The sequence below is a fragment of the Lithobates pipiens genome, unplaced genomic scaffold (genome assembly GCF_037356315.1).
Source record: "Lithobates pipiens isolate NorthernLeopardFrog02 unplaced genomic scaffold, aLitPip1_a1.2 Scaffold_138, whole genome shotgun sequence".
Classification (NCBI taxonomy): Eukaryota; Metazoa; Chordata; class Amphibia; order Anura; family Ranidae; genus Lithobates; species Lithobates pipiens.
The window spans coordinates 988,216-1,012,843 of record NW_027507726.1 but is presented as its reverse complement, the minus strand read 5'-3'; the positions used below and the strand labels follow the sequence as shown (position 1 = coordinate 1,012,843).

The 24,628-nt window shown below is 44.4% G+C and overlaps 6 pseudogenes; all 6 read right to left on the bottom strand.

Moving 5' to 3' along the window:
* Positions 1–59: 59 nt before the first annotated feature.
* On the bottom strand, positions 60–178 carry LOC143981327 (5S ribosomal RNA; annotated as a pseudogene).
* Positions 179–288: 110 nt separating this feature from the next.
* LOC143981326 (5S ribosomal RNA) lies at positions 289–407 on the bottom strand (annotated as a pseudogene).
* A 107-nt stretch (positions 408–514) lies between these two features.
* Positions 515–633, bottom strand: LOC143981340 (5S ribosomal RNA; annotated as a pseudogene).
* Positions 634–741: 108 nt separating this feature from the next.
* LOC143981331 (5S ribosomal RNA) lies at positions 742–861 on the bottom strand (annotated as a pseudogene).
* A 14,198-nt stretch (positions 862–15,059) lies between these two features.
* On the bottom strand, positions 15,060–15,168 carry LOC143981334 (5S ribosomal RNA; annotated as a pseudogene).
* A 7,817-nt stretch (positions 15,169–22,985) lies between these two features.
* Positions 22,986–23,104, bottom strand: LOC143981320 (5S ribosomal RNA; annotated as a pseudogene).
* Between the last annotated feature and the right edge of the window lie 1,524 nt (positions 23,105–24,628).

Here is a 24,628-nt window from a genome sequence, read left to right as displayed (position 1 = left end):
CCTCGGCAAACAAGCAGAAAAATTAAACAGGTCATCGATGCCAACAACATATTAAATAAAAGCCACGGCACCTGGTATTCCCAGGCGGTCTCCCATCCAGGTACTAACCAGGCCTGACCATGCTTAGCATTCAAGATCAGACAAGATCGGGTGCATTCAGGGTGATGTGGCCGTAGGCAATGTTGCTGGCCACTCTCAACCCTCTTGACAAATGCCAAGATGGTCCTCTTGGCAAACAAGCAGAAAAATAAAAACAGGTCATTGACGCCAACAACATATTAAAAAAAAAGCCTACAGGACCTGGTATTCCCAAGCGGTATCCCATCAAGGTACTAACCAGGCCCGACCTTGCTTAGCATCCGAGATCAGATGAGATCAGGCATATTCCAGGTGATGGGGCTGTAGGTGATCTTGTTGGCCACTCTCAACCCTCTTGACAAAAGCCAAGATGGTCACCTCGGCAAACAAGCAGTAAAATAAAACAGGACATCGATGCCAACAACATATAAAAAAAAGCCCACGGCACCTGGTATTCTCCGGCAGTCTCCCATCCAGGTACTAACCAGGCCCATCCCTGCTTAGTATATGCGATCAGACGAGATCAGGCGCATTCAGGGTGATGTAGCTGTAGGCCATCTTGCTGGTCACTCTCAACCCTCTTGACAAACACCAAGATGGTCACCTTGGCAAACAAGCAGCAAAATAAAACAGGTCGTCGACGTCAAAGACATATTAAAAAAAAGCCTACGGCACCTGGTATTCCCAGGCGGTCTCCCATCCAGGTACTAACCAGGTCCAAACCCTGCTTATCATCCGAGATCAGACGAGATCGGGAGCATTCAGGGTGATGTCGCCGTAAGCCATCTTACTGGCCACTCTCAACCCTCTTGACAAACGCCAAGATGGTCACCTCGGCAAACAAGCAGAAAAATAAAACAGGTCATCGACGCCAACAACATATAAAAAAAAAGCCTACCACACCTGGTATTCCCAGGCAGTCTTCCATCCAGGTAATAACCAGGTCCGACCATGCTTAGCATCCGAGATCAGACGAGATGTGGCTGTAGGGGATCTTTCTCAACCCCTTTTGACAAACGCCAAGATGGTCACCTCGGCAAACAAGCAGAAAAATAAAATAGGCCGTTGATGCCAACAACATATTTTAAAAAAGCCTACCGTGGGGCGCATGCGCCCAGCTCGACATGTCGGATGCCTTTCACTAGCGCTCCGCATTCCCCGCAGCGGTTCCAGGACTGTATAAGCTATCTACAGCGAGTTCAGAATCCTCAACGCCGGTACAGCTTACAGACACAGTCGAGCACTCCCCGGGAAGGTTTTAACGGGCCACCGCGGAAAATCAAAACTGAAGCCTATCAAAGAGGCGCTCGCGTGGGCCTCCTCCAAGATGGCGGCGAAAGCACAGGCGGCTTCACAACGTCTCAGCTCCCCCTCAGGCATAGCAGACCCGCACAGCGATGATGAGGAAGAGTGTGGACCTAGTTTAGAGGACTTCTCAGCGCTACCATACTCAGGTATGCCGCAAACAGACTTCCTCTCCCACATGGAGAAAATGCTTAATAAGGCCCTGAAAGCAACTTCAGACTAAATCACCAACAAACTGACCCACGAAATTCGTGAACTGGGGCAGCGCACGGCTGACCTCGAAACTAGCGCTGACGACATGGAGCTCACACTCAGGGAACATGCCCAAGAGAAATCCGCCCTCCATGAGGAGAACTCTATGCTACTCTCGCGGCTCGAGGACGCCGAAAATCGCTCCAGGAGTTCTAATTTGCGCCTCCGCGGAATCCCGGAATCGGGGATAGACCTGCAGTCTTTTACCACGGCCCTATTCCAAGAGCTCTCCCCATCGATCCCGATCGAATGCCTGGAGTTCGATAGGATCCACAGGGCCCTGACACGCCGACAGCCTGATGGCCCACTGCGAGACATCATTGGAAAGCTCCACTTCTTTAGAACGAAAGGGCAACTTCTCTCAGCTGCCCGTAACAAAGAGGATACTCTCACTTTTCACGGCCACACATACCAACTATTTATTGATCTGGCTCCCCTTACAATTGCGAAGCGCCGAACCATGAAGCTGCAACTACAAATCCTTATGCACCACCAAGTTAAATATATGTGGCGGTTTCCGTTTGCTCTACAGTTTACCTATAATGGTCAGCAATACACATGTTCTTCTCCGGAAGCTTTGCAACGTCTCCTTGAGTCTCTCCACCTGGCCCCCCCGGTACAACAAGCGGAGACCACATTGCCACGCACCCCAGCCCGCCTAACTCCATATCCTCATATGGCCACCCCCAAGCGAGATCCTCGAGACCTGCAATCACTGCGATCCATCCGGAAAGGTACTCCAGCGAGGGCTCCTACCGTAAGCCTTGCTAGCCCTAGAGTATTTATACCCCGCTGAACTGTTCAAGTCTCCTCACCATTGGTTTTACCACCTTGAGAATGTTCCTGGGAATCTTGTTCCACCGGCCTGAATAGCTTGCCATGTTCAACAGACTACTGTGTGCATAGAGAAAACAGTTTTTTCTTTTTTTTTCTTTTTTCCTCTTCTCCGTTTCACAGCCATATGTGGCTATTACAAGACATTACCATCTACTCTCCATCCAGGGCCTATGGCCCTAAGTTATGCTGCACAAGAGAAGGTCTATGTACTGTATCCATTGAGTCTCTCCTGTGCTGCCTCTGACGGTGACTTTGCTCCCCCTCCTCCCCCCCCCCTTTTTTTTTTTTTTTTACCTCTCCTCCACACATAGTTAGTAAGGTTGAATAAAGACACCAGTCCATCCAGTTCAACCTGAGTGAGTATCTACCCCTATCCCTGTACATTGCACACTCACATTGATCCCTACACTCAAGGAGCTCACAATCTAAGGTCCCCATTCATATACTAGGGCCAATTTTTGAACAGAAGCCAATTAACCTACCTGCATGTCTTTGGAGTCTGATCACACAGAGTCTGATAATAATGTTATTGGGTTTAATGTTTCTATTTTCTATAGAGTTGATTTATATCATGATGCTATCTCAAATGATCTAATTGAAATTGTAACATTTTTTCCCGGTGTGCTGCGGGGAATAGTCACTGCTCCCCCGCATGCTAGTGCGCCTTCTCTATGGCGGGTTTTCCAGTTGTAGAGACCGCGCACCCTAAGGTCGGGCGATTCGGATTTCCCTGTTTCACAACAGCCTTTCTCTGCTTCGCCTTACGCAGTTGTTTTTTTTTGTTTTTCTGTTCTTTCCCCACTTTTCTTGCTCTTTCTATTGTCCTCCCCCTTTGCCTCCACCCCCCCTTCTGGTCAGATCCCGGGTTCGGTTGTAATTCCTGCCCACGAACTGACATATGGCCCCCCTGAACATACTAACATTAAATGTTAAAGGTCTTAACTCCCCTAACAAGCGTGTTAAAGCATTTCGAACCTTTATATCTTTAAAAGCTGGTGTAGTGGCACTGCAGGAGACGCAGTTCTCCGTTCACAATACCCCCAAATTTTTTAATAGCAGTTATCCTTTAGTATATAAGGCCTCTGCAGCCACGAAACAGCGAGGTGTCCTCCTGGCTTTCCACCGCTCTCTACCATTTACTCTTGCCTCTAAAATTAAGGACCCGGAGGGCCAATATATAATTTTAGTAGGCTCCCTCCAAGAGTCGGACGTCACTTTCGTCTCTTACTATGCCCCTAATTCGAATCCAATTCCTTTCTTCTCTCACCTCTTTCAAGTAATTAAAACCCACTTGAAAGGCACTTTGATCATGTGCGGTGACTCGAATTTAGTCACTCGCCCATCCCTTGCTAAATCTCCCTACACCCCAGAACGCCGATCACTATCAGTTCAATTTCGATCCCAGCTCCAACAAGCTTCATTATTAGTTACTTGGAGAGAATGTAATCCCGTAAAGAAAAACTACTCCTTTTACTCCAACCCTCATAAGTCATTCTCGAGGATAGACCACATTTTCATCCCCGTAGCATCTTCCCCAATACTGATTCAATCTTGTATACACCCAATTACCTGGTCTGACCATTATGCAGTGATTACTACCATTTCCTCGCTCATACCTCATTCCAAAGACAGATCTTGGTATATGAACGATAAGCATTTGACTAATCAATCCTTTTGTCTTGACATTGAAGTAGCACTGCAGGATTACCTCTTACATAATACCACTCCGGACCACTCCCATTCTTTTATGGGAAGCCCATAAGCCTGTCATCCGGGGCAAATGTATTTCCACCGCTACCTTCCTTAAGAAGGATAGGTTGGAACGTCTTCAACGACTAGAAACAGATTACCAGTATCATTTCCTACAGTTCCAGACTATCCCGTCGGAAACGAATAAGTCAAATATGGACAAGACACGATTGGAGTTAGACTTACTCCTGTCAGAAGCGGCAGACAAAACCCTGCGCAGAGCCAGTCATACCATATATACGAAAGCTAATAAGCCTGACACCTTTCTGGCACTCTGCCTTAGACACCCTGAGCGAGCCCACAAACCAATTAGACTTAAAGTGGACAAAGGGGTTCATACCAGCAACCCAGTTAGAATAGTGACCGAATTTAGCAGACACCTTGCCAAATTATATGAACCTGCCGCTCCTTTTCCCCAGGAAATGGCCGAGACACTATTCCGCGACTTGCCGATCCCCTCGTTACCCACTACAATTCGCGCCACCATCGACACACAGATTTCGCCTCTTGAGGTACTGTAGGCTATCAAGTCGCTTAAACCTCACAAGAAACCTGGCCCAGATGGGTTTACAGCTCTATATTACAAAAGTTTTGCCGGCATCCTGGCCCCTCGTCTGGCGAACTCGTTCAACGCACTGTTAAAAGGGGGTACTTTTGGTGGTGATACACTCACGGCCTCCGTTTCCATGATACTGAAACCCAATACCGACCATACCATCTGGTCTAACTATAGGCCCATATCGCTCTTAAATGTCGATATAAAACTTTTAGCGAAGATCCTATCCATAAGCTTTGAGAGTATAGCCTCAGATAGGAAAAATTAGAAGAATGTACCATCATCCATAGATTCATTCAAGAATGGTTTTTTTTTTTAGGTTATGGGGATAATAGGATAGCTGTACATGCTAACCTTTCATACCAAACCAGAACCCAAAAATTGGTGTTGGACTATACCGGTATTTTATATATAAAGATAAGAGAGAGATTAGAAATAAAAATGTAATACAAGTTTAATGAATAACAAAAATAACAGAATACAAAGTATGACACTTAAAATGTTAATACACCCCAGATTCATGTGTACAATTACTCATAATAGAGTTCAATTCTGGTGGCGTAGATCAAAAGTTCCTCTACTAGTTTTGCGGATTGTCCGCTTCTTCAGGAGGAGGTCTATATCGTAAATAAATAATAAAGAATTCATAACATTTAACAATTAATATTAATTATACAGATAAAGTATTGTAATGTCAATAAAGATGACAAATGAAGTAAGGGGGATATAGGGAAATTTCACTCACCCAGAAATTCAAGGAAAAAAGAGGGGGGAGGTAAAAACAAAATGTGGAGAAATGGGTTCCCTCTATGTTCCCCCACCGGCGGACATGGGGGATAAGGTGCGTATGGTACTGGAGAGAGAGAGAGAAAAAAAAAATTGGTTTGAGAGACATTATACACAATGGGGGCATATATGCATGTAGAAGTAAGTAAATGCACATATACCCTTGCTAGGGCAATAATACTCCAGATAATATACCGATTTTTACCTGGTAAAGGTATACGAATTAGGTAAAGGTAGATGTCCAATAGCGTTATGGATTCAATATCTTGAGCCTATAAAGGTATACTGTTACTATTGAGGATGGATAATTGCTGCAAAAAGTAGAAAGAAAACCAAAGGTAGTATATTGTGGATATAGAAATTAGATCTAAAGATTATTTAGGGGTATGCTACCTGGCTGATGTAAACCCCCGGGTGACGGGATGTAATAAGTGTGTATGGCAAAAAAGCACACCCCCGTCCTAGTTGCTGTACATTCAATAGTCCGAAGCTGTGGCACTATTCCATATCTCAATAAGAGATGTGATACCGCTGCATCTGTATACAAGGGGAAACCAGAGATCGATCTATGTAGTAACAACAGAAGTATCTCATGCAGCCCTACTAGAATACTCAAGTAATATTAAGAAGAAGCATTACCTGATAGGCGTAGATATTGAGACAAAAGCACTGGTCCTGTACCACCACAAACCCAAACACAGCGGTCTGAACAGACCGCTGTTTTATGGGATCCCCAACAGGTGTTCCGTCAGGCGTGTCCGCCAGTGGGAACGTCGGCAGCGTCTGACGTCACATCGTCAGTGCCTCCACAACTGCGCAGGTGCGGCGCAGATGAGCGTCGCACCGGAAGTGCGCTGGGAAGGGCGAATAGACAGCGGAAATACCGGTGTCACCGTCCTAAGAACCTGCAAGCCCAAGGGGGGGAGAAGGCAACAACTCACCAACCAGGCCAGGAGGAGCACATGTCCGCCGGGGGGAAAACAAAAAAGCCGGGACTCCAAAAAACAAAACAAAGCAAAACTAAACAAAACAAAACAAAACAAAACAAAGCAACACAAAACAAAACAAAACAAAACAAAGCAACACAAAACAAAACAAAACAAAACAAAAAAAAAATATATATATATATATATTTCCCGTGAATCTGGGTGAAGGAAATCTCACACATATAACAAAAATATTATCATAGCAATTAATTTAAACATAAGTACTCAAAAAACACAGATAATACAATAAAACATTTAATGATCTAGGGCAATATAAATGCCACAATTTAGAGGAAAAAGGGGAGCAATTTCCCAAAAGGAGTATTAAGAGGGGGGGGGGGGGAGAAGAAGAAAGAAAAAGGGGGGAGGGAGAGAAGGGGTATATTTGATAGGATATTATTCAAGCTTTATTATCTAAAGAAAATATTTATATGAAATTGTCTTGTTTAGTCCCGGGGGGTGGGTAGCATTGAGACGTTCGATCCAGAGGGTTTCCCTCTGTAGGATCGTCCGGTCCCAGTCCCCACCCCTGGGGTTAGGGGGAATCACCTCTAATACAAAAAATTGGACGACAGAGGTGTCGAACCGGTGATGAAGGCCAATGTGTCTTCCAATGGTTGTAAGTTTGCCATTTCCTGAATCATAAAGGTGGTCCCCAATGCGTTGTCTAAACTCTCGAATTGTTTTACCAATGTAAAAGGCTTTACACTGGCAAACCATCATATATATTATACCCCTAGTGCTGCAATTGGAAAAAGTACGTGGGCGCAGTAGTTCACCATTAGGTAGCATAAAGTTATTTCCTTCCATAATCCATGGGCAGCGGGGGCACTCATTACATTTGTATGTACCTCGAGTGATATGACATATCGGGGATTGTGTAGTGTAATGGCTTTTAGTTAGATGGTCCCGCAGAGACCAGGCTCTGCGGAATACTAGTTCCGGGGTGGATCGAACAAGTTGGGATAGTATATGATGGTCAGTGAGAAGGTGCCAATTCTTACTTAAAATATCCCGAAGGGTTGAATGATGGGCAGAATAGGTTGTAATAAATCTGACAGACTCTTTTTCTGTAGTTTTAGGTCGTTTATGCAGTAACGTATTGCGGGAGCATGAGATTACTCTATTAAATGCTTTCCTCAAACAGGTCGAGGAGTATCCCCTCGATAAGCGGCGATTACGTAATGCATCGGCTTGTAGTTTGAAGTCTGTATCCAACGTACAGTTTCTGCGTATGCGCAGATACTGCGCAAAGGGAATGCTGAGTATCAGCGGTTCCGGGTGGGCACTGGTATCATAAAGGAGGGTGTTCCTTGCCGTAGGTTTCTGAAACAAGTCTGTGTAAAGGGCACCATCAGGATGTTTAATAATTAGTAGATCCAAAAAGCAGATTCTATCAGGATCCAAATTAAATGTAAACTTTAGGTTGAAATGGTTGTTGCCTAAAATCTGTATGAATTGTAATAACTTATCCCTTGTTCCCATCCAAACCAAAAATAGGTCATCCAAATATCAGTACCAAAGTAAGGTGTCTTCTAAGAAGGGGGCCAGTTGGTCACAAGAGTGAACATATCTCTCCCAACCACCCAGATATAAATTCGCATATGCAGGTGCACAGGAGGTGCCCATTGCGACACCTTGGGCCTGTAAATAGTATTGGTTATTAAACAAAAATACATTTTTAGTAAGGATAAATTCCAATAAGGACAAAATAAATTTATTGAATGGCCATGTGTTTAAATCTTGTTCCTCCAGGAAGGATCCAGCCGTTCGGACTCCCAACTCGTGGGGGATACTCTAGTACAAGGCCTCGATATCTATCGCCACGAGGAGGGCGTCCGGAGGGACCTGGATCCCATCCAGGTGTTGCAACAGGTCTGTGGTATCCTTGATATAGGACGGTAACCTTCGTACATGAGGCATTAAATATGCATCCACCAGTTTACTGGCATTATCAGTTAGAGAACCCATTCCTGAGACAATTGGTCTACCTGGGGGAAATTTTAAGTTTTTATGTGTTTTAGGGAGGGCATAGAAGGTGGGAACAATTGGGAACTTGGGAATTAGGAACTCTAAAGTATCCTTGTCAATGAGGCCTAAATTGTGGGCCTCAGTGCAAAGGGTACAGAGCTCCTGGTGAAATAGCATAGTGACAGACTGATCAATTGGTTGATACCAGATATTGTTGTTTAAAATAGCCATAAACATATCTGTATATTGCTCATGGGTCATCAAGACAATATTTCCACCTTTGTAAGATGGTTTCACTACTAGATCTGTATGTCTCTGTAAAGACTTAAGTGCCCGAGATTGCTGGTAATCTAGATTAGGATTAATTTTATGCCAATGTTGCTTTTTTAGATCTTTAATAGTGGTTTGAAGAAATGTCCAGATAGCCGGACAGGTTGTAAGATCGGGGAATCTACGGGAGCGCAGACAACATTTTTTAGGAATAGGCTCTAAAGGGTTAGCAATAATAGATGATATAAATAAGGGTTTTGTGAAAGGGAAGGGAGGGGGGTGGGGAAGAACCCTCGGTATCACCTTCATCGTAGAGGAGCATCAAATCCCGAAGTGCCCTAAATTCAGCCATAGTGAAATGTTTGGTACTCTCTGTGAGCTGACGTTCAAGATTAGAATTAGTGTGGTCCTTATTGAACATAAATTTGAAAGTGAGGTTCCGTGCAAACAAATATAAATCTTTAATGGTTTCAGTAATTTTTAGTCCATCTAATGGGCAAAAGCCCAATCCTAAGTGGAGTACAGATAATTCATCATCTGAAAAGGAATAAGGGGTGAGGTTTACAATGTTGTGGTCGGTGTGGGGTTGGGAATGTGTGGAGGAATTAATGTGGGTTTGAGGATGTATGAATCCAGATTCGCTTGTTGTTTCTTGAGATCTAAAAAAAATTTGATCTCCGTTTATCTTAGTGTATTTATTAGTTATGAGTGAAGAGTTTAGGACTTTAGGGATAGTGCCATGTAATGTAGACTGACTAGTGGTTCCCTCTACAGTTAGTGGAGTTTCACTGGGTGTTTGTGTAACTGGTACACCTGTATTTTTTAGTGTCTTGGATGGTTTTTTATCCTTCTTAGTATTAGCTGGTGGGGTCCCCCCAGCATAACGTAGTCTTTTTGGGGACAGATTAGTCTCAGGCCTTAAATTACTCTGCACTGAATATGCTGATGACAGTGAGGAGTCTGATTCCGTTTCCATAGCCGGGTTTGTGGATATATTATCCTGTATGGGCAGGAATTTCCTACCTCTACTTTTTCTTCCTAACCATTGGTAGGCATAGCCCTCACCAAATGCAGCTTCATCTTTACCGAACTTAATCTGCTTCTTAACGATAATGGTTTTATTTAGTACTTCCAAACAGGTTCTCAATCCTATCCATTTGGGTTCAAATAATAGGTTGTCTCTTAAATGTAAATAATCCTGATTGAGACATTCAATTTCTTGGTCCAATACAATCATATCGGAGTTATATTGTTCGATTAGGGTCCTCATCAAGTCTAAGCTGCAGTTGGTGAGGATGGTCTCCCAAGTTTTCTTAAATTCGCATGAAGGATTTTTAATAGTAGGGAAAATCTGGTTACGTAAACCCATAGGGCAGATACAATTCGTAACATACATTTTGAAATATTCAATGTGCCAGTGTAAATGGGACTTACGTTTCAGTAGACCATATTGCTTATAAAAGTATGTTTTTAAGTCATTGTCGATTTTATATTCATTCAAGCAGGTAATTTTTATATTTGACATGAAGCTCACCCATTCCATATTCAAGGATTCCATAATGAAGGGAGACAACTACCACAGCAATGGGGAGGAGGGAGGGAAAGGGAAAAAGGGAGAGAAAAGGAAGGGGGGGGGAGGGAGGGGGGAGAAAAGGGGAGAAAAAAACAACAGAAGGCCTAATACTATTACTCCTATTAACCTTTTTTGTTTTGCTTTGTTTTGTTTTGTTTTGTTTTGCTTTGTTTTGTTTTTTGGAGTCCCGGCTTTTTTGTTTTCCCCCCGGCGGACATGTGCTCCTCCTGGCCTGGTTGGTGAGTTGTTGCCTTCTCCCCCCTTGGGCTTGCAGGTTCTTAGGACGGTGACACCGGTATTTCCGCTGTCTATTTGCCCTTCCCAGCGCACTTCCAGTGCGACGCTCATCTGCGCCGCACCTGCGCAGTGCGGAGGCGCTGACGATGTGACGTCAGACGCTGCCGACGTTCCCGCCGGCGGACACGCCTGACGGAACACCTGTTGGGGATCCCATAAAACAGCGGTCTGTTCAGACCGCTGTGTTTGGGTTTGTGGTGGTACAGGACTAGTGCTTTTGTCTCAATATCTACGCCTATCAGGTAATGCTTCTTCTTAATATTACTCGAGTATTCTAGTATGGCTGCACGAGATACTTCTGTTGTTACTACATAGATCGATCTCTGGTTTCCCCTTGTATACAGATGCAGCGGTATCACATCTCTTATTGAGATATGGAATAGTGCCACAGCTTCAGACTATTGAATGTACAGCAACGTAGGACGGGGGTGTGCTTTTTTGCCATACACACCTATTACATCCACTATCCCAGATTTGGCTCTGGCGTTGGCGTACTAGCGGCCCCGTCACCCTGGGGGTTTACATCAGCCAGGTAGCATACCCCTAAATAATCTTTAGATCTAATTTCTATATCCACAATATACTACCTTTTGGTTTTCTTTCTATTTTTTGCAGCAATTATCCATCCTCAATAGTAACAGTATACCTTTATAGGCTCAAGATATTAAATCCATAACGCTATTGGACATCTACCTTTACCTTATTCGTATACTTTTACCAGGTAAAAATCGGTATATTATCTGGAGTATTATTGCCCTAGCAAGGGTATATGTGCATTTACTTACTTCTACATGCATATATGCCCCCATTGTGTATAATGTCTCTCAAACCAATTTTTTTTTCCTCTCTCTCTCCAGTACCATACGCACCTTATCCCCCATGTCTGCCGGTGGGGGAACATAGAGGGGACCCATTTCTCCACATTTTGTTTTTACCTCCCCCCTCTTTTTTCCTTGAATTTCTGGGTGAGTGAAATTTCCCTATATCCCCCTTACTTCAATTGTCATCTTTACTGACTTTACAATACTTTTTCTGTATAATTAATATTAATTGTTAATTGTTATGAATTCTTTATTATTTATTTACTATATAGACCTACTCCTGAAGAAGCGGACAATCCGTGAAACTAGTAGAGGAACTTTTCATCTACGCCACCAGAATTGAACTCTATTATGAGTAATTGTACACGTGAATCTGGGGTGTATTAACATTTTAAGCATCATACTTTGTATTCTGTTATTTTTGTTATTCATTAAACTTGTATTACATTTTTATTTCTAATCTCTCTCTTATCTTTATATATAAAGTACCGGTATAGTCCAACACCAATTTTTGGGTTCTGGTTTGGTATGAAAGGTTAGCATGCACAGCTATCCTATTATCCCCATAACCTAAAAAAAAAACAATTTTTGAAGATCCTATCTACACGTTTGAACCCATACATCGGAGGGTTGATCCATAGGGACCAAGTGGGTTTCATCCCTAAGCGCCAAGCGAGTGATAATGTATGTCGGGTCATCCTTTTACAGCACCTAGCCAGATCACGAGGCATACCCATGCACCTTCTATCCCTCGACATATGCAAAGCTTTTGATACTGTGTCCTGGCCCTACCTTACTTATATACTGCAAAGATGGGGATTTGGCCCGCACTTTCTCCGCTGGATAGACGCTCTATATACTCACCCTCAAGCTTTTGTTCGTTATTCCGGTTTTAACTCGAACAGGTTTCCAATCCAACGTGGTACTAGGCAGGGGTGTCCTCTGTCCCCTCTAATTTTTGCACTCGCCATTGAGCCATTAGCAGCCCTGATTAGATCAAAGCCGGATATCCAAGGACTAGAAATAGCTTCCACGACACATAAATTATGTCTCTTTGCGGATGACGCCCTCCTTTTTATCACTTCACCCCATACTACCTTGCCAAATCTTTTTAATGTTCTTGACGCGTTTGCTCAGGTCTCAGGACTTGAGGTAAATCAAGCTAAATCTAGAGCCCTCGATGTGTCCCTCCCTGTGGAGATTCTCCAACGTCTGCGCGAAAACTACCCCTTTCAATGGTCCACATCCCATATAACCTATTTAGGAATAAAACTGACTAGAAATCCAGCCCAATTATACCAAGCAAACTACTTACCCATGCTGCGTAATCTCTCATAACTTCTTAATGCCTGGCAGCCCCCGTGTGTCTCCTGGTTGGGACGTATTGCGGCTGCAAAAATGTCCCTATTACCCAAATTGCTGTATTTGTATAGAGTACTCCCAGTCACGGTCCCGCTATATTTCCATAGGGCTATCCAGAGCCAAACTCTTAAATATATTTGGGGTAACACGAGGCCTAGGATCTCTAAAACTGTTCTTTTCCGCCACAAACTTAGAGGGGGCTTGGGGATACCAAATTTAAAAAAATTATTATTACGCTGCCCAATTGTCGCAAATGGCCCTATATCACGCTACATCTGAAATCCCACTGTGGGTTAGTCTGGAAGCTGTAGAGGCCCATCCCATATCAGTTTCAAATTTACTTTGGCTCCCTCCTCAGACACGTAAACTACTCACCAATCCTGTTACCTGTCATTCCCTCAAAATTTGGCACACGGTAGGCATTCCTTTTAAATTGCAATCACCCCACCTGCCCTTGCTCTCGTTTTTGGGTCATCCGAACTTTTATCCAGCCTGCGTGGAGCCAAATGCCTTTTTGGCGTGGTCCTGCGCAGGCCTAACCCGTGTGTGTGACCGGTCTTCGGGTAACTCCTCCACTGCGTTCCCGGATCTGCAGGCCCGGGGCGCAATTACCCCCTAAAGAGTGTTTTCGCTATCTCCAGATAGTCCACTTTCTCCAGACAATGGTCGAACCCTGTCCCAACCTCAGCTCTTTGTCTCCATTTAAATCCATATGCTCCTCAGACCCGCACGCCCCAGGCCTCCACGATACTCTGTACAGTGGGCCACAGACCTGTCGTCAATCCCGATGCGGAGTCATGGACTGACATATGGGCCAATACAAAAAATTCCTCGCAGAACGTTGTTGCCTCTGAAGCCAACTATAAGGCCCTAATGCGATGGTACCTGGTTCCTTCTAGAATTACTAAATTTGTACCTAACTACTCACCAAATTGTTTTAGGGGCTGCAAGGATCGGGGCAACCATGTCCATATATGGTGGACATGCCCAGTAGTGAAGAGTTTTTGGACTACAATTTTCCAAATATTATCCTTATTGATGCAAAGCCCCATAGATCCTGACCCTGCAATGGCTTTACTGAACTGGTTACCCCATTAATTTACTAAAGCCCAAAATCGTCTCTTTCTCCAGGTGACGACCGCAGCCAAACAAACTATTGCGAAAGCCTGGAGGACACCCACCCTGAATATCTCCGAAGCAAAGCATAGAGTCACGCAGGCTATGATCCATAGTAAGATAGAGGCAGTAATCCTGGACAAAATCCCCCAATTTAATAAAATATGGCAACCTTGGGTAGACAACTTCCTACCAAAAGATTTCGACACTCGCCTCAGGCCTCCCTAGCCCAGAACGGCGGCCGTCTGGGCACGATAGATACTGCCGGGGTTCGCGTGGGCTATCCGGTCATTCCCTTTCTCTTACCCTACCCCTTTCTCATGTACCTCCTCTCTCCTCTATAAGGCTGGGTTCACACTGGAGCGGCTACGAGAACCGGATGTGATTCGCACCGCACTGCAGTGCAAATCACATCCGATCTCTGTGCGATGCGAGTTCAGCCATACAGATAGTATGGCTAAATTCGCATCGCACCCGCTCCAAACTCGCACAGGACCCTTTTTATGGTCCGCAGCAGAATCGGATCGCATGGGTGTTCACACCATGCGATCCGATTCCTGTCCGAGTTTGCAGATCGCACTGCGATATGCGAACTGATCTGGGGGTGTCATTAAGGTTTCACTGACACTCCCAGCAGTCCGCATAGGGCAGTGTGAACTGCCGGCGGGAGGCATGCGATGCGGGAACCCGCCGCGCATTCGCGGCGTTCCCGCATCGCTTCAATGTGAACCCAGCCTAAGTCTCTACATCTCTTCTCTAACTATTCCTTCTTCTCTTTCTCTTTTTCTGTATGTAAAATTTGACACGCGGAACTTGACCATCTTCAGTTACCTCTTGTGATAGCTTACATTTCGAAGATGTTGTTTACATGTCTCTCCACTTTTTGAGATCATAAGTTTGTTGGGTACTTCATAATGGATATGCACCATGTATATATGGTTTTCGGATCTGTTTTGGATCTTTCTGACGTAACTATTTCCGCAAACTTAAAGTGCAGTATATCTGGTTACTCTTTAATATTGCTACTATTGTAAAATGTTCTGCTCTTTCTGCTGTGTATTATTTGATCTCTTAATAAAACTATTTGAAAGTAAAAAAAAAGCCTACCGCACCTGGTATTCCCAGGCGGTCTCCCATCCAGGTACTAACCAGGCCTGACCCTGCTTAGCATCTGAGATCAGGTGCATTCAGGGTGATGTAGCCATGGGCCATCTGGCTGGCCACTCTAAACCCTCTTGACAAACGCCAAGATGGTCACCTCGGCAAACAAGCAGAAAAATAAAATAGGTCGTTAACGCCAACAACATATTAAAAAAAAAAAGCCGGGAGGGCGTGGCTTGCCTAGAGAGAGGATGGCTGTTTAAGCTTTTTGCTCCGTCTTACCTCAGCCTAAAAAAGATTGATCACCGAGGATTTTACCTGAAAAACACTGTCACATCATGGGGACCTCCTCACGCGGACCCTCTGCATCTAGATCCCGCTCACCAAGGGACCTGGGATCCCGTAATACCCAGACAATACCAGATCTTTTCAGGAACCAGGGGGCCGATATGGCGGCCCGTTCTCCCACCACTAACCACATCGGGATTACCCTCACGCCGACTGATCCACAGCACACCATGGCAGACAGTCCATCTCCCCATCACCAACAACTAAATATCCACAACCTGAGGACTGTCGTGGCCGATATATAAAGAGTACTCTAACCACGGCCATCTCGGACCTCCGCCACGGGATACAAGCAATCACAGGGAGAGTAAACTCCATGGAGCTAATGGCGGCGCAACAACAGCATGAATTGCAGATGGCTCAAGGCAAAGTCGACACACACACCTGGCAGCTCAGAGACCTCCAGTGCCATGTCGAAGAGGTCTAAGGGCAAAGATTCTGATCCCCCACGGGATGTCATCTGTTATGTTAATGACTATACCCTCAAAGAAGAGGTTCTTAAAAAAACTAGGAGCGATTCGAACCTGACATTTGAAGGCCATTCGATCCAGATATATCAGGATCTTTCGGCGATCACGCGGCCATTACTTGACGTGCTGAGGCAGAGAGACATCCGCTATAGCTGGAAGTTTCTGTTCGCTCTGCAAACCTCTTACCAGGGCCGCACTGCCATCTTAAAAGTGCCAGAAGATCTAGAAACCTTTTGCAAAATGCTGGACCTGCCACTGGTTGAAGTACCTAATTGGTATACTAATTTTCGTGTCCACATTTCACCCAACACTCGCAGCACTGAAGATCTCATGGAAACTCAACTGTCCAGATCTCGCAGACATAGGTCGCCATCCACCTTCAGACCACTTGGGGGACACCGACCCCGCCACCCACCGACGAGCCCGACTTCAGTCCCGCTACCTCACCGCAGGGACCGCTAGACCTGTCGCCTCACGAGAGCTCCGGGACACCCATGCGACGGTGGATTAGCCTACATGCTCCATACCCTGCCTAGTGCCGCTCTCCTTTCCTCTGCCGTGCATATGGACCATTCCCTTACTCACCTGCCTTGAAAGACTACAGACACTTACACTAGCTTCACTATCCCTGACTCCGGTTACCACCATGATTTCTACCTGGAGCAGTCCTGGGCCTCTAACCCACCAGACGAGAGAGCATTCAACGCATGCACTCAACTAGACACCAGACCTGCTCGGATCCAATATAGTTGTCGCCTTTTACTTTCTAACTGAACACTACCACGGCCGAATGAGCGCCCAGAAGGACCCGAGACACCTATCGGTAAAGTATACATCGAACGGAGCACTTGGTATATTTTAGTGACTGATCCGATCTTGTGCCCTGCTGCAACATTTATATTGACGCTTACCTCTATGCCTTATATGAACTATTCTTCATATTGCAGACCTCATATCATCATAGAGGAGCTAGTAATTCTATATACTTTACTAAACATCATACTACCCTGAAAGCAGGGGCCCGTTCACTACCTTACAATATTGCAGGCATTGGGTGGTCAATTTATCAAGTGATACCCCCCTTACTAGCCTTATCCCTGATCCAGGATATACAGGAGCCATGATTTATATGATTTTTAGGCCCACCCAAACCTACCCCTAGTACCCACCTATTACAAACCTATAACATCTATCAGGTGTAGGGCAGGGGTAGACAAGCCGTCCCTAGTTGTTAAGATTATGTAGCTCTCACTTCCCCTAGTCAAAAAGCCGACCACTATATATATTGGGTCACCCATCTAAGCCCCGTTTAGGGTTAATTCATTTCATTACTTGTTTGCCCATCGATATATGGATGCTGCACATTATAGAATACAGACGCCCAACTTACCTCGGGGAACGACAATATGATATAATAACGATATTGTAATATAGTGGTTAATCTCAAACACTAACCAGACATGATCAGAGTACTATGTTTCTCCATCATGCTAAAGTTAATCCCCGCTAGACCATACTAGAAGTAGGACACCACTCGAATGGGCTCCATAGGCACTGCAGAGGATCCCCTTGTCCCTAAGGTTCACAAGTTACATTTACTGAAACTAGATATTACTGTTATCTTGGGACTGCTTACCTATGGCTTTCTTGCGGAACCAGGCTCGTCCACCTGACAGGCTTCTATATACATGTGCCCAGAGATCAAGCTCGTCTACGAGATAATAACTCCCAGCTGAATTCTGGACAGCTGTTTTTTCTTTTCTTTTCTTTTTTCTTTTTTGGTTATAGTTATGGTTCTAAAAGTTACTATGATGCATCTGTTATTTGTTTTTTGATTCACATGTTTCAACCGACTGACTTAGACCCCTTTCACACCAGGGCGTTTTGCAGGCGCTATAGCATTAGAAATAGCGCCTGCAATCCGCCCTAAAGAAGCTGCACCATTGTATGTAGTGTGAAAGCCCAAGGGCTTTCACACTACAGCGGTGCACTGGCAGGACGTCAGAAAAAGATCCTGCCAGCAGCTTCTTTGGAGCGGTGAAGGAGCGGTGTGTTTACTGCTCCTCCACTGCTGCTCCCCTTTGAAATCAATGGGGCAGCGCTGTAATACCGCCGGCAAAACGCCGCTATTGCAGCGTAATGCCGGCGATTTTAACCCTTTTGCGCCCGCTAGTGGGGGGTAAAAGCACCCCGCTAGCGGCTGAAATGCGCTGCAAATCCGCCTCAAATCCAGCGGTAAAACGCCGCTAAAAATAGCGGCGTTTTACCGCCGACGCAATGGGCGGTGTGGTGTGAAAGGGGTCTTAAGGTGACATTGGCCCTTTCTCGGTACGCACAAACGAACATCCCTCCACATCATTCACTCTAACATGCAGACACACAAATTATTTAAGGAAAAGGTCATCAGTTTCCACACGCTCTGGGATAAACATCCCACTCCCTCACAAGCCTAAGAACATGATTACATAGTATACCACTGACTTTCATCGGTATAACCCACGCGGTATCTCCCTCCCTCCTATCAAGGGGTGAGAGACACCACCGATACACGAGACACTCCCCTTAACCCACCTCATTCCCCCATCCCCATACCTGCGACTTTTTACTAGAACCCCCTCCAATAGGCTCTTGAGAGCCTTTTAGGGTTACCTCCAAAACCACAATTCTACTCCTGAGTCAGACTCCCCTATTCGACACCTATCCTACCTAAGTAAATCTAGCTACTTGTATCAGCCATGCCACTCAAGCGTAATAGTGCCACCAAGCTGGCCACCAGTCTAACTGCAAAAATTATATCACTGAATGTCAAAGGCTTGAATACCCCGGAAAAATGCTCCAAAACCCTCCATGAGATGCAGAAACACAAAGCCGATATCGTATTCCTTCAAGAAACTCACTTCCGCTCTAATGCCATTCCTAAACTGTTTAGTCGCCATTTCCCTATAGTATACCATGCTACGAACCCATTAGCCAAAACAAAGGGTGTGGCCATTCTGATACACAAAAATTGTCCATTCCAGTACACCGACATGCAATCCGATAAAGAAGGCAGGTTCCTCTTTCTAAAAGGCTCCTACTTGGGCCGAACCATTACCCTTGCAAACATATACGCCCCAAACACTAGACAGGTGCCTTTTTTTATTCACACGCTCAACCAACTGTCCACCTTCCAGAAAGGTACGATAATTTTCGGGGGAGATTTTAATGTCCCCTTAAATCCCTCCCAAGATCCATCAAACGGCTCTTCATCCCTTCCGTACAAAGCCTTGTGAAAAATCAAGACTAGTTTGCAATCACTACTACTACACGACACCTGGAGACTCCTTAACCCAGACGGCCGCGATTATACTTTCCACTCAGCCCCACATAAGCGATATTCCCCAATCGATTACCTCCTCCTCTCTCAGAAAGACTTACCCATGCTTGAGGCTACGACTATAGACCCAATGGTCATATCTGACCACCACCCTATTTCCATCACCCTTTCCTTCCCAGACACGAAACCGACTCCCCCAATATGGAGACTGGACCCATCCCTCCTAACGGACTTCGTTATAGCAGAAGAGGTTGAAACTACTCTCAAATACTTCTTCTTAGAAAACACCAATGCAGATACGTCCCCCCTCAACAACTGGGAAGCCCATAAGTGCGTCATTCGGGGAGTGTTTATTGCCGCTGCTGCTAAAAGAAACAAAGAACGGAAGAAAAATTATAACACACTCTTAGAACGTATTAGACATTTAGAAAATGCCCACAAGCGCACACAAGCTAAAAACACCCTGCTGATAGCCAGAAAAGAGCTTTTAGCTCTCTTGAATAAACAGATTCAGAGAAAATACATTCTAAGCAAAAAAACTTTCTACGAGTATGGGAATAAGTCTGGTAAAATTCTAGCACGGGCACTACAGCTGAGGAAAGCAAATACCACCATTCACAATGTCTCAACAGCCGGCGGCCGTAAACTACATCGCACCCCAGATTTTGCCGCCCAATTCGTTCAATATTACACTAAATTGTATAACCTATCCTCTACAAACCCCATTGACGATGACACCTCCAGACGTGACCTTATTAAACAATTTCTGCAACAATATAGCCCACATCCGATATCAGACAGACAGGCGCAGGAACTTGACTCACCCCTAGATAAGGGAGAAATAGATATAGCCTTGAGCCAACTAAAACCAGGCAAAAGCCCAGGACCCGACGGACTCTCCGTAGGTTATTATAGAAGGTTTGCCGACATATTAACCCCACACTTTATATATGCATTTAACACCCTAGACAAACCCGCGACTCCACCAAGAGACCTGTTAAACGCTCATATCACTGTAATACCGAAACCTGGAAAAGATGCCTCCAATGTGATTAATTACCGACCCATTTTTCTACTGAACGTAGACCTTAAATGGTATGCCAATACACTTGCTAATCGAATATTCCCCCTGCTCCCTCAACTCATTGACCTAGATCAAGTGACAATACCCTCAAAGCATTAAACATACAACATTGGCTAGTCTCCACTTAAACTCTGGGATTCCTTCTCTAACTTGACGCGGAGAAGGCGTTCGATAGAGTGGCCTGGGACTATTTAGCAGAAACCCTTTGAGCGATTGGACTACCACTGCGCATGCTAAATTTTATATTGGCTTTGTATTCTAGTCCCACTGCAAACATACGAGTAAACGGCCACCTATCGAACGCCTTCCCCATCTCGAACGGAACCCGTCAAGGCTTCCCCCTCTCACCCTTGATCTTCATCCTAACGCTAGAATCTCTCCTCCGTCGCCTACGAGAGAACCCTGACATAAAAGGCATCACTATTAAACACCAAACATTTAAATTAGCTGCATTTGCAGATGATATTCTCCTTTTTCTTAAAGAACCCTTCACAACGATACCCAACTTACTGAAAGATTTTGAGACATTTAAAAATATATCAAACCTGCAAATCAATTTTGCTAAATCTCACGCACTGAATGTCACCATGCCCCCAAATATACAATGCCATTGTCAAACAAACTTCCCATTTCATTGGAATACCCGTTCATTAACCTACCTGGGAATCCAATTGCCAGCTGCACTATCCGACTTATATGCACTAAACTACACCGCATTATTAAAAGGCATCGCTAATGACTTAACCAAATGGTCCCCAGAAAAATTCTCCTGGTTTGGGAGGTTGGCAATACTGAAAATGAACGTCCTACCCAGAGTTCTATACACCCTTCAGACTATCCTGATTAAACTTCCCCGGACATTGTTCGCACTATATCGAAAGATGTGTACACAATTCCTGTGGGCCAATCGACACCTTGGACTAGGCTTTCATAGACTGACTGCCCCTAAATTGAAAGGGGGTATTGGCCTCCCGGACATACAGAAATATTACCACGCTTGCCACTTATCACGAATAATCGACTGGAATATTCATTCCAAACAAAAAGCATGGGTTCTTCTTGAACACTCCTTCTCCCCAATTCCCCTAGCGGCTAGACCCTGGATAAATAGGAAACACATACCAAGAGAATACCGCACTCATCCTTTGATCTCCCCGACTTTGCAATCCTTTCAACAAGCTTATGATAAACATAAAATATCATCTATTAACAGTCCCATGACCTCACTACGCATGAATCCAGAATTTGAACCTGGCAACCATTCAAACTTTCTTGTAGATAGATGGCCACACCCAACAGTTAGAGCGGAACATTTCTATATCAATAATCACCTCCTTTCCCAAGATGAAATTGCTACAAAAATGGCAAAAGACTCCTGTCTCTTCTGGACGTACCTACAACTCAGACACTTTTTCCACGTGCCTAATCTCAAGGCACAATGGTCTAGACCCTTAACCAATTTTGAATCTTTATGTAATAGCTCGGATCCCCAGCGTAATTTGATATCGATGACATATTCCTCGCTTTTTTCAGACCTTGCAAATGAAAAACACCAGACAAGCATACAATTGGAAAAAAACCTTCATTTGACCCTCACTGGAAGTGAATGGGAAAATATATTCAGGTTCGTCCACAAGGGATCGGTAAACGTACAAACACAAGAAAATGCATTTAAGTTGGCAACTAGATGCTGTAAAACACCCCTAAAGCTGCATCAAATCAGTCTGACAAAACCTACAAACTGTTGGCGCTGTACAGTCACCCAAGGAACTTTTCTACACCTCTGGTGGTCTTGTCCGAAAATTCAGCCATCCTGGACCAAAATATATGATATCATTCAAACAGTAACTACGCTTGACTTAGACCTTTCACCCGCCCAATTCCTATTGCACCAGTCTAATTCACCAATAGATTATACTTTCAATCCCTTGCCATGCACATGGTCAATGCAGCCAGATTATGCATCCCTCTTAAATGGAAATTCCCGGTTATCCCCACTGTGCAAGAATGTCTTCAACGCATTGTTCATATAATGACCATGGAAAATTCACTAACACTTGGTCATGCTGGATCCAATTTATGTCTACTGACACGTTTAAATATTTTATGGGCACCTGATTCCCACGAAGTTGTCCCCCATCATTCTGTTACCCCAAGGGGTCGGTCTACTCAGTTATAAGCATCCCTACCTCCATATACCCCTCCCTTCTTCCCTGCCTCCGCCTTCCTTCTCAAGACCACAAGCCCCCTCCCCATACTCATATCTGATGCCTCCCTAATGCTGGGACTCTCCTGAGTTCCTCGTGTAAATACCCAATATCACTTTTTGGGGGGCCCCCCATCACACCTGACAGCTGGAAAAAGTTGCACATGTTTATACACTTCTCTGGTATATCACCATGCTAAACTGTACTGATCTTTGTACCTTTTTTCTATATCTAGTTGTGCACATTGTATAATTACCATTGAATGCCTCCATACAATTGTACATGTTTTCAAATATTCTCTCTTGCTGTTAACTTTGATTTTGTACCCTGTTTATGTACATTTTCAATAAAGAATTTCATTAAAAAAATAAAATAAAATTATGGCCGTAGGCAAATTTTCTGGCCACTCTAAATCCTCTTGACAAACGCCAAGATGGTCACCTCGGTAAACAAGCAGAAAAATAAAACGGGTTGTTGACGCCAACAACATATTACAAAGAAGCCTACGGCACCTGGTATTCCCAAGTGGTGTCCCATCAAGGTACTAACCAGACCCGACTCTGCTTAGCATCCGAGATCAGACGAGATCAGGCACATTTAGGGTGATGTGGCCGTAGGCAATCTTGTTAGCCACTCTCAACCCTCTTGACAAATGCCAAGATGTTCACCTCGGCAAACAAGCAAATAAAAAACTGGTCATCAACGCCACCAACATATAAAAAAAAAAAGCCTCTGGCACCTGGTATTCCCAGGCGGTCTCCCATCCAGGTACTAACCAGGCTTGACACTGCTTAGCATTCAAGATCAGACAAGGGTGCATTCAGGGTGATGTCATCAATGCAGCCTGGCCAAGGCAAGTGACCGAAGGCACAGAACCCAGAAGGAAGACCGGGTGAAGATGGAAGTACCCGGGCCCCGCCGGATTGATCACAGCACAGCACTGGAGGGCTCAGTCTGACAATTTAAGTGTACCCTAATGTGCTAATATGCTGGACATACTTGCACATTATGGCATAACCTACCCCAGGGCCTCTAAAAAGTAGTAATGTTAGAAAAGTTTACTACTGCTTTAATATTACAAGCCTCTCATGTGGCCCTTGGGCAGTGCCTAAGTGAATAGTTGTCAACATTTCAAAAATATTTTCAGGAATGCTTTTTTTTACAAGTGCTATGTTTAGAGTAGCTGACATCCCCTATGTTCCTCTATACATCACAATAGTAATTACAAAATTAAATAAGTACTAATAATGGAGTAGAACAAATATGAGGACTGTGAGATTTCCTTTAGATGAACTGACAAAAGTGGCCCCATTCTAGAGCTGGTAACATTGAGGATATTCAGTATAATTTTAAAGAACAGTTTTTGTGGGTAAGAGGCATAGGGGAGGAGTATGGATGGTATATGTTAGGTGCTTCGTCTTCTTAATAATACCCCTGGTAGCCTAGGCTAGGATGGAGGAGCGGAGGTCCCGATCACCGGTGGACAGACATCACACATACACGATTGTACGTGAATAATGACTGTGCATATTGGAGCACACACAGTAGTTTTATTTAGTTTGAGCTAAAGCACAGCCCTGTGGTTTAGCCAATCAGGGACTGCCACATAAAATATGCAAGATAGTATATTTTACTACGTCATCATGGTTTTTTGTACAAGCAATATTTCTGCCTAGTAACAAAAAGCTAAATATATACATTTTTATACAGTTTAAAATGTTTCTTAGGTGTGGTGCAAGACAGGCCTGTGGTCTAACGCCATGAAGTTACTTCTGCTCTTAAAAAGGGAAGTAGCTTAACCGCATCCATCTGTTCTGAACAGATATCTAACTTTGTGATAATTCTAAATGCCTTGTACAAGAAAAAAACACATATGACCTTAAGCAATAGGTTTCTATGTCAAGCTAACAGTAATTTTTCCATTACCCAAAATGGATGTCTTCTAACAAGATGGTTCCCTCATTACCTTATAATCCTCCCTTTGATCATTCTGTGATTTACATAATGATCATTCCTTTTCTAATTTAATAGCACAGGCTTCATACTCCGAACCCTTGTGCTCTTGGTTTTTATACCATACCGTTGGATCCTTAACAATGGAAGTGAGTTTCAGATCCTTCGGAGCGGCCGTGTTTCCCTTTTT